The 8,164-nt window shown below is 39.2% G+C and overlaps 1 protein-coding gene across 2 annotated transcripts in view; it reads right to left on the reverse strand.

The window, feature by feature from the left end:
* ESCO1 (establishment of sister chromatid cohesion N-acetyltransferase 1) overlaps window positions 1-8,072 on the reverse strand; it is a 69,533-nt gene extending 61,461 nt beyond the window's left edge. The window contains exons 1-2 of one of the 2 annotated variants that reach the window (XM_054583434.1): window positions 7,874-8,072; window positions 7,660-7,802 (exon numbers count right to left, since the gene is read on the reverse strand). The gene's annotated coding sequence lies outside the window, so the exon portion shown is untranslated. The remainder of the gene's footprint in view (window positions 1-7,659; window positions 7,803-7,873) is intronic. The other variant, XM_054583435.1, reaches the window with a different exon arrangement.
* Window positions 8,073-8,164: the final 92 nt, after the last annotated feature.

Below are 8,164 nucleotides of genomic sequence, written 5' to 3' on the forward strand. Positions count from 1 at the left end.
TCAGTATGTCAGTTTTCACTTTCTTGATATACAGGTCCTTCCATACAGGTAACTTTAATTTTCATAACATCCAATTAATCTATTTTTTCTTTGGTTGTTTGTGATTTAGGTGTCATGTCTAAGAAACTATTACCTAATCCAAGACCATGAAGGTACACATTTATCCAGTTTTAGTTTACATTTAGATCTTTTAATTCATCAAGAGTTCATTTTGTATACGGTATGAAGTGGGGTAAAATCTTCAGTGTTAAATATGGATAACCAAATGTTTCAGCACCATTTGTTAAAAAGACCATTCTTGCCCCAGTGGGTGTAACTCAAGTTAGTTGGAGCACCATCCCATAACCAAAAGGTTGCAGGTTCAATTCCCGGTAGGGGGCACATACCTAGGTTGCAGGTTTGATCCCCTGTTCAGACAAGTACTACCCCCAGTCCAGGAGCATAAAGGAGAAAACCACTCGATGTTTCTCTCTCCCCCTTCCTCTCTCTAGAAGCAATGAAAAAAATGTCCTCGGGTGAGGATTTAAAAAAAAAAAAAAAACAACAAAAACCATTCTTCTTAACCACTGAATTATCTTGGTACTCTTGTAGAAAATCATTTGCCAACCTGGCATGTGAGACTCATTGGTTTGAGTACTGGCCTGCGAACTGAAAGGTCACAGCTTCGCTTCCTGGTCAGGATACATGCCTGGGTTGTGTTGCAGGCCAGCTCCTCAGTAGGAAGCATGCGAGAGGCAACCCATACTTGTATCTCTCGCATTTTTCTTTCCCTCTCTTTCTCTCTCCCTTCTGGTCTCTCTAAAAATAAATAAATAAAATCTTTGGGGAAAAAAAAGAGAAGAAAATCATTTGCCCATAAACATATGGGATGATATCTGTACTCACAATTCTGTTCCACTGATCTTTATGGTCTTATGCCAGTACCACAAAGTCTTGATTACTGTAGCTTTGTAGTAAGATTTTTTTTTAACTGAAGCACATTGTACAACATGGTTTGACATTTTCACTGTGAAATGATCACCACAATAAGTATGATTAACATCTGCCATCTTACATAGTTATGAAAAAAATTTTTTCTTGTGATGATAACATCTAAGATGTACTCTTAGCAACTTTCAAATATGCAATACAGTATTAACTACAGTCACCATGCTGTATATTGCATCCCCATGACTTATTTATACCCGGGAGTTTGTAGTTTTTGACCTCCTTCACCCATTTCACCCACCCCCATCTGACTCTGGCAAGCAATCTATTCTATCTATGGGCTTGTTTTGTTGTTGTTTACAGGTTTTGTTTTTTCTTTTTTTAGATTCCATATATAAGTGAGATCATATTGTACAATATTGTTATTTAAAATAAAAAATCAGGATTAGGCAAAACTACGTTTACACTTATGAATACTCAAAACAGAGTTTATTCTTGCATTATTATTATTGTATTATTTTCCACATGAACTGTAAATCTACTTTTGCCCCACCTGCATTTATTTGGTCTTCATCCTGGCTCACAGCTCTCAAAACCCTTGGAATTTCCTAAGTGTTGAGAGTGATAATGGTGTCTTTTGATACGTTAATTAGGTGACTTTTGGAAAGTACCTAAGGATGGGAGCTGGTTGCCACTAGAGCCGACCATGCCATTAGAGGGTTAGAACTTTCAGTCTCACTCCCTGGACCTCCAGGGAAGGAACAGGGGCTAGAGGTTCAATCAATCACTAATGGCAATGATTTAATGACATATGCACATGTAATGAAGCCTCCATAAAACCCCAAAAGAACAGGGTTGAGAGCTTCTGGGTTGGTTAATAACATGGCAATTTGGGGAGAGTAAGGTGCTCAAGAGAACAATGGGAGTACCACACCCCTGTTCCATACATTGCCCTATGCACCTCCTCCATCTGGCCGTTTCTGAGTTAAAATGGTTCCCAGAGTTCTGTGAGCTGCTCTAGCAAATTAACTGAACACAAGGAAGAGGTCATGGGAACTTCTGATTTATAGAAGTACAGGTTAACAACTTGGACTTTGCAACTGACATTGAGTCAAAGAAGGTCATTGGAACCTCCAGTCTGTAGCTGATAATTCAGAAGCACAGGTAACAATCTGGGCTTGTGACTGGCATCTGAAGTGAATGTGTTGAGAGAGAGAGAGAGAGAGAGAGAGAGAGAGAGAGATAGTTTCAGGGACAGAGGGGAGGTTAAGACTGAATCCTTCACCTGTGGGATTTGACACTATCTCTAGGTAGATAGTGTCAAAGTTGTGTTGAACTGTATGACACCTTGGTGGTGTCTGAAATTGTTTGGTATTGTACAGGAAGCCCCTCAACAAACACAAATACACAGAGGCACACATACAGATATTGGGTCCAAGAACCTAACTGATACAGCATTTGTCTTTTCTCTGTCCAACTTGTTTCCCCTAGCATAATGCCCTTCAGGTACATATGTACTATAGCTTCCTTCTTTTTTATGGCTGAATAATATTCCACTGTATATATGTACCACATCTTTATCCATTCATCCAAAGATAGAGACTTAAGTTGTTTCCATATCTTCGCTATTGTAAATAATGCTGCAGTGAACTGCAATGAACATGGGAGTGCATATATCATTTTGAGTTAGTATTCTTCATTTTCTTTGGATAAATATGCAGAGGTGGAATTGATGGATCATATAGTAACTCTATTTTTAATTTTCTGGGAAACCTCCGTACTGTTTTCCAAAGTGGCTACATCAATTTACATTCCCACCAACAGCACACAAGGCTTCCCTTTCTTCCACTTCCTCACCAACACTTGTTATTTCTTGTCTTTTTGATAATAGCCATTCTAACAAATGTGAAGTGATATCCCACTGTGGTTTTGATTCGCATTTCTCTGATGATTAGTGATGCTGAACATCTTGTCCTGTACCTGTTGGCCATCTGTATGCCTTCTTATGAAAAATGTCTAGTCAGATCTTCTGACCATTTGTAACTGGATTTTGTTTTGTTTTGTTTTTTGCTATTGAATTCTATGAGTTCTTTATATATTTTGATTATTAACCCCTTATCAGATATGTCATTTACAAATACTTTCTCCCATTCAGTAGGTTACCTTTACATCTTGTTGGTTTCCTTTGCTATGCAGAAGCTGCTTAGCTTGACATTGTCCCCACTTGTTTATTTTTGCTTTTGTTGTTTTTCCTTTTGGTGTCAGATTCAAAAAAATCACCACCAAGACTAATATCAAGGAACTTATCACTGATATTTTCTTTTAGGAGTTTTATGGTTTCAGGTCTTACATTCAAGTCTTTAATTCATTTTGAGTTAATTTTTATGCATGGTATAAGACAGGGGTCCATTTTCAATTCTGTTTGTGGCTTTCCAGTTTTCACACTATTTACTGAAGAAACTGTCCTTTCCCTATTGTACATTCTTGGCTCCTTTTAAAAAAAATTTATTGATTGATTTCCAGAAAGAGAGGAAGGGAGAAGGGGAAGCAGGGTGGGAGGGAGGAAGAGAGGGATTCACTGATTGCCTGATTTGTTATTCCATTTATTTATGCATTCATCGACTGATTCTTTTATGTGCCCCGACCAGGATCAAACCTGCAACCCTGGCGCGTTGGGACTACGCTCTAACCAACTGAGCTACCTGGGAAGGGTTCTTGGCTCCTTTTGCAGTAAGTTTTTTAATGAGGAAGTGTGAGTCCCTCAACTTTTTTATTGTTTTTTTAAGATTGTTTTGGCTATTCTGTATGAATTTTAGGACGAGTTTGTCAATTTCTGCAAAAAAGTTAGCTAGGATTTTGGCAGGGATTGCACTAATTCTGTAGATCGATGTGGAATATTGCTCCTTAATGTTAAGTCTTCCAATCCTTACACATGGATATCTTTCCATGTACTTAGCTTATCTTTAATATTGTAAGCAATGTTTAATAATTTTTAGTGTCAAGCCTTGCACTTCTCTTGCTAAATTTATTTGTAAGTATATTAATGTAACATCGTCATTAGGTTGAGCAATGTTAAGGGAAACAATGTAAATGAAACCAATTTTATCATAGACATAGTTTAATTGGTGTAAAAAAGGGTTAAGTTCTCATGGTACCCCAGAAACATTGTTTAATAAGAAAACTATATTGAATGAAATGACATTATCGAGGACCTACTGTATTTTATTTTTTTATTCTATTATAAAAGGAATTCTTTTCTTAATTTTCTTTTTGGGTGATTCATGGGTAGTATACAAAAATACAATTGATTTTTGTACATTGACTTCGTATTCTATAACTCTATTGAATTCATTTATTAGTTCTAAAGCTTTTTTTTGTGGATTCCTTAGGATTTTCATCATATAAGATCATGTCATCTGCAAGCAGAAATAGTTTTTTTATTACTTTCTAATCTGGATGCCTTTATTTCTTTTTCTTGCCTAATTGTCCTGGGTAGAACCTCCAGCACAATGTTGAATATAGATGGCAAGAACAGACATCCTTGTCTTGTTGATCGTAGAAGGAAAGCCTTCAGTCTATGGAACTATATTTGTGTTATAAAGAATAATGTATGTAGGGAAAAATAAGTTAAATTATATTTTCCTTTCTCTTATCCATCCATCACTAAAGATGACACAATAGAAACATTTCCAAATATAAAGTCCTTAAAACAGCTCATGGCACAGCAAAAACACTTACTCAGTATTAGCGATAATAATAATAAGCTACAATAATATTACTGATACAGTAACACTTTTGATGAAAAGAGAATATAAAAAAGAATATATTTACCTTAGTTACTCCTGGTTTTACTGAACTACCCGACAAGTTCATTTCCATATTATCACTATCCTTTTCAGCTTCAATAACTACATTAATTCTAAACTATTTATTTAAATTAAAGCAGTAGTTTTCTAAATGTGCTAAGGGACCCTAAGGATTCCAGAGACCCTTTTGGAGGGGTCCTTAGATCAAAATCATGCATAGGTAAAAGATCAATGAAAAGTGCAAAACAGACCAATGAGTTTTAATGCAGTATTACAAGAAAACTGTATGGATATGGTTTCAGATTCCACACTGCAACAAACATTTAAAAAAATTACCATTTGTTGAGTTTTGTTGTGGAATCAGACTATTACAATTATCTAAAATGGTTATTAAAGTACTCCTTCCAACAGTGATGCTAGGTTTTCATCTATTTCAACCAGAACAACATATAACATAATAAATGCAGAAATTGATATTAAAGAAATTCACCAAAAAAGTAAAACATATGCCATTTTTTAATTTTTTTGTTTTGGAAAGTAGTTGTTTTCCATTAAAAAATGTTACTTATATTAACCTGTAATTAGTTTAGTTATTCTTTCATGAATTAACACATTTTATTTCAAATACAGTAACTATCAATGAGAATAACCCATTAAACAAAATCTATTTGGAGTCCTACATAATTTTTAAGAATATAAAGGGATTCTGACTAAATAGTTTGAGAACCACTCCATTTAATACCCCATTTTTATTTATATCCTGAGTTATTTCTGTTGACTCTCACACATGCAGCCATAAATGTTTAAAGTAAGCTGGAGAGCACAGCACGTAAATTTTGTTTTCAGGTGTACTGTAATCCAATTAAGCATAAGATGTAGTCCCCTCAAAAAAGACAGGATGATTAGGTTAACACAATGATATATTTGCCAAAAGTAACTACAGTAATATAATGTAACTAGAACTTACACAGAAAAGAGACAAAAGAACTTTCATTGAGCAACCCCGCCAAAAAAAAAAGTGCACAGAAAACAGTCTGGGCTTCAAGAACTTTCATTGAGCCCCCCCACCCCCCAAAAAAGTGCACAGAAAACAGTCTGGGCTTCAAAGAGTTAACATAGTCCTTTAGAGAATTACCTGTGGTAACGATTTTACTGGAGTTGGTTTCTAAACTTATCACCTTAAATAGAGGTTATTCAAAGATCTCTGAAACATAAATCTGCCAATAAAAGTCATGAAAAAACTTTTACTTAAAAATCTATTATTTTCAATTGTGCAATGTTAGTCACCTTCGTTATTAGAGTAAATACAATATGCTTTGTCCTGTAATAAATTACCAACCTACAAAATGCCATCCAGCAAAGGGAGTTAATGGCATTCATTAATTGGGGTCCTTTTTCAGTTCTTTTGTAGGCATAATTTATTGATTTAAATGCCTACCTAGCGCAAAACCTTGCATGGGGCTGGTGTTAAAAAAAGTTATTGTTTACTACAGAATTACAATGCTGATCAATGAGGAATGGCAGTATATGCCAGGAATGATTAAGGCAGGCAGAAGCTTATAAGCCAGGGTAGGTTTTGTTCTAAAAAAGGTACTTCCAAAGTCACACATTTGATTGTAGGAGGTATATACTTCATTCTCCCTAAAAGGAGGAAGTATCTGTTTTCTTATTTCCTCACGTACTTTAAGGCCTGAATTTGCAACTTCCAAAATAAACATTTTAAAGGACTTTTTACCCTATTCTCATATCTAATTCCATGGTGAGAATTTTCAAGTTTTTCAAATTAAAAAAAAAATTCCATTGGTGTTAGGGCCCCGTGTAAAGCAGAATTTAAGTACCAAGTCAGAAGAAAGGACAAATACAGCAAAGTTCACTGCAACCAGAATGTCTTAAACTGAAACCAATGTTTTACCCAGTTTTTTAAAATGTATTGTTTAGGTGGGAAAAACAAAACCCACATTCTCCTATTCCACTAAGTAGCATCGTTTACTGGTTTCTACAAAAGTCAATTATTTATTAAAATATCATTTGATAACAATATTTAAATACTGTGTGCTGCAGCTACTTCCTGCTGGAAATATCCCATTTCAGGGATTTAAGTGCTGTAAAAATTAAGTACTTCTCAAATCTCAATAATTTAACTCCTTCCTCTTCCCCCACTGCGTGCCCCACCCCCACCCCGCCCACCCCACCCCCACCCCGGAAAACACTGTACGTGCTGGGTTTTCAGAACTCGCCGTTTAGAGGTGGTAGTGGGGGAGGTAGGGGATGGACAAGGAGATTGGACTTGCTATCCCATTCTGTCCAAATAAAACAAACATTATTTGTCAAATCTTCTTATGAATAATGACAAAAATCGAGAGCCCAGTCCCCTTCTGCTCACATCTCTCTCTCTAAACTTCATTATGGCCTTCACTGCACCTATATCTCCTCCCGGGGGAACTCTACCTGTGCCCAAGATCTTCACATCCAACCCAAATTACTCTATGACCTTGGACTCAAGCCACCGCTCCCGTCACAGGCTAAAGACTGTGAAACCAAGATCCCCACATCCCCGCCCCCGCACCGAGTCGTCCCCCCACCCCAGACTGCAGAGGCCTCAGGGTTCAGGCCGGGTCAGTGGGTGGCGGCGGGGGCAGGGCAGCAAGCCGCTAGAACCGCAGCTCCGCGAAGGCTCAGGGGAAACACCGAGAAGGAAAGCCGCCAGGGGCGAGAACAAGGCCCAGGGCTACCTGCAGACCACCCCCGACGCCACTCGTAGTTTCACTCAATAGATGCACGCCACCTCGGGGCTCTGGCGCTCTAGCGGCCGCCGAGAGCCCCAGCTGGTCCTGGATCATTGCCCCTTCTTACTGCCGACCGCCCAGCAGGCAGCAGCAGGTGATGCGGCGACTGGGCAGCCGAGAGGCGCAGGTTGTTTGCTTACCTCAGGCCGACGGCGTGTGGGAGCTGCCCACTGTCTCCCAAAGGCGCGAGGAGCTGGGACAAGAGGAGTAGGAAGAGGCGTGCGGGGCAACACGACACGAGGGTGAGACAGGAAAGGGGAGAGCCGTCCGGCCCTTACAGGGGCTGGCAAAAGAGAAATGAGGACGCAGGCGGCCCGACAGCAGGCAGCGGAGACGGTCAGGACGCTCGCGTACCTTTTTCACTCCTGGCCGAGGGTTCAACGGGAGCCGGCTGTCCGCCTCACATCCGGGTATCAAGAGACACTCAGCTGCTTCTGCCGCGACAGCCACCTCCCCCGCGGCGCATAAACGCCAAACTTCCGGCGACGACGGCGACGCCTCGCCCGTCAGATGGGAGTTACCTGTGACTGTCTTGGGCGCGCTTGCGCAACGCTCCTCTTCAGCCCTTAACGGGCTCAGCTGACGTATCCTTAAGAAGATGGCCGCCACGCTCGCTGCGTGTCACGCAGTTTTTCACCCCGGCCT

The sequence above is a fragment of the Pteronotus mesoamericanus genome, unplaced genomic scaffold (assembly GCF_021234165.1).
Source record: "Pteronotus mesoamericanus isolate MK-2021 breed Mesoamerican mustached bat unplaced genomic scaffold, CSHL_Meso_final contig_74, whole genome shotgun sequence".
Lineage (NCBI taxonomy): Eukaryota > Metazoa > Chordata > Mammalia > Chiroptera > Mormoopidae > Pteronotus > Pteronotus mesoamericanus.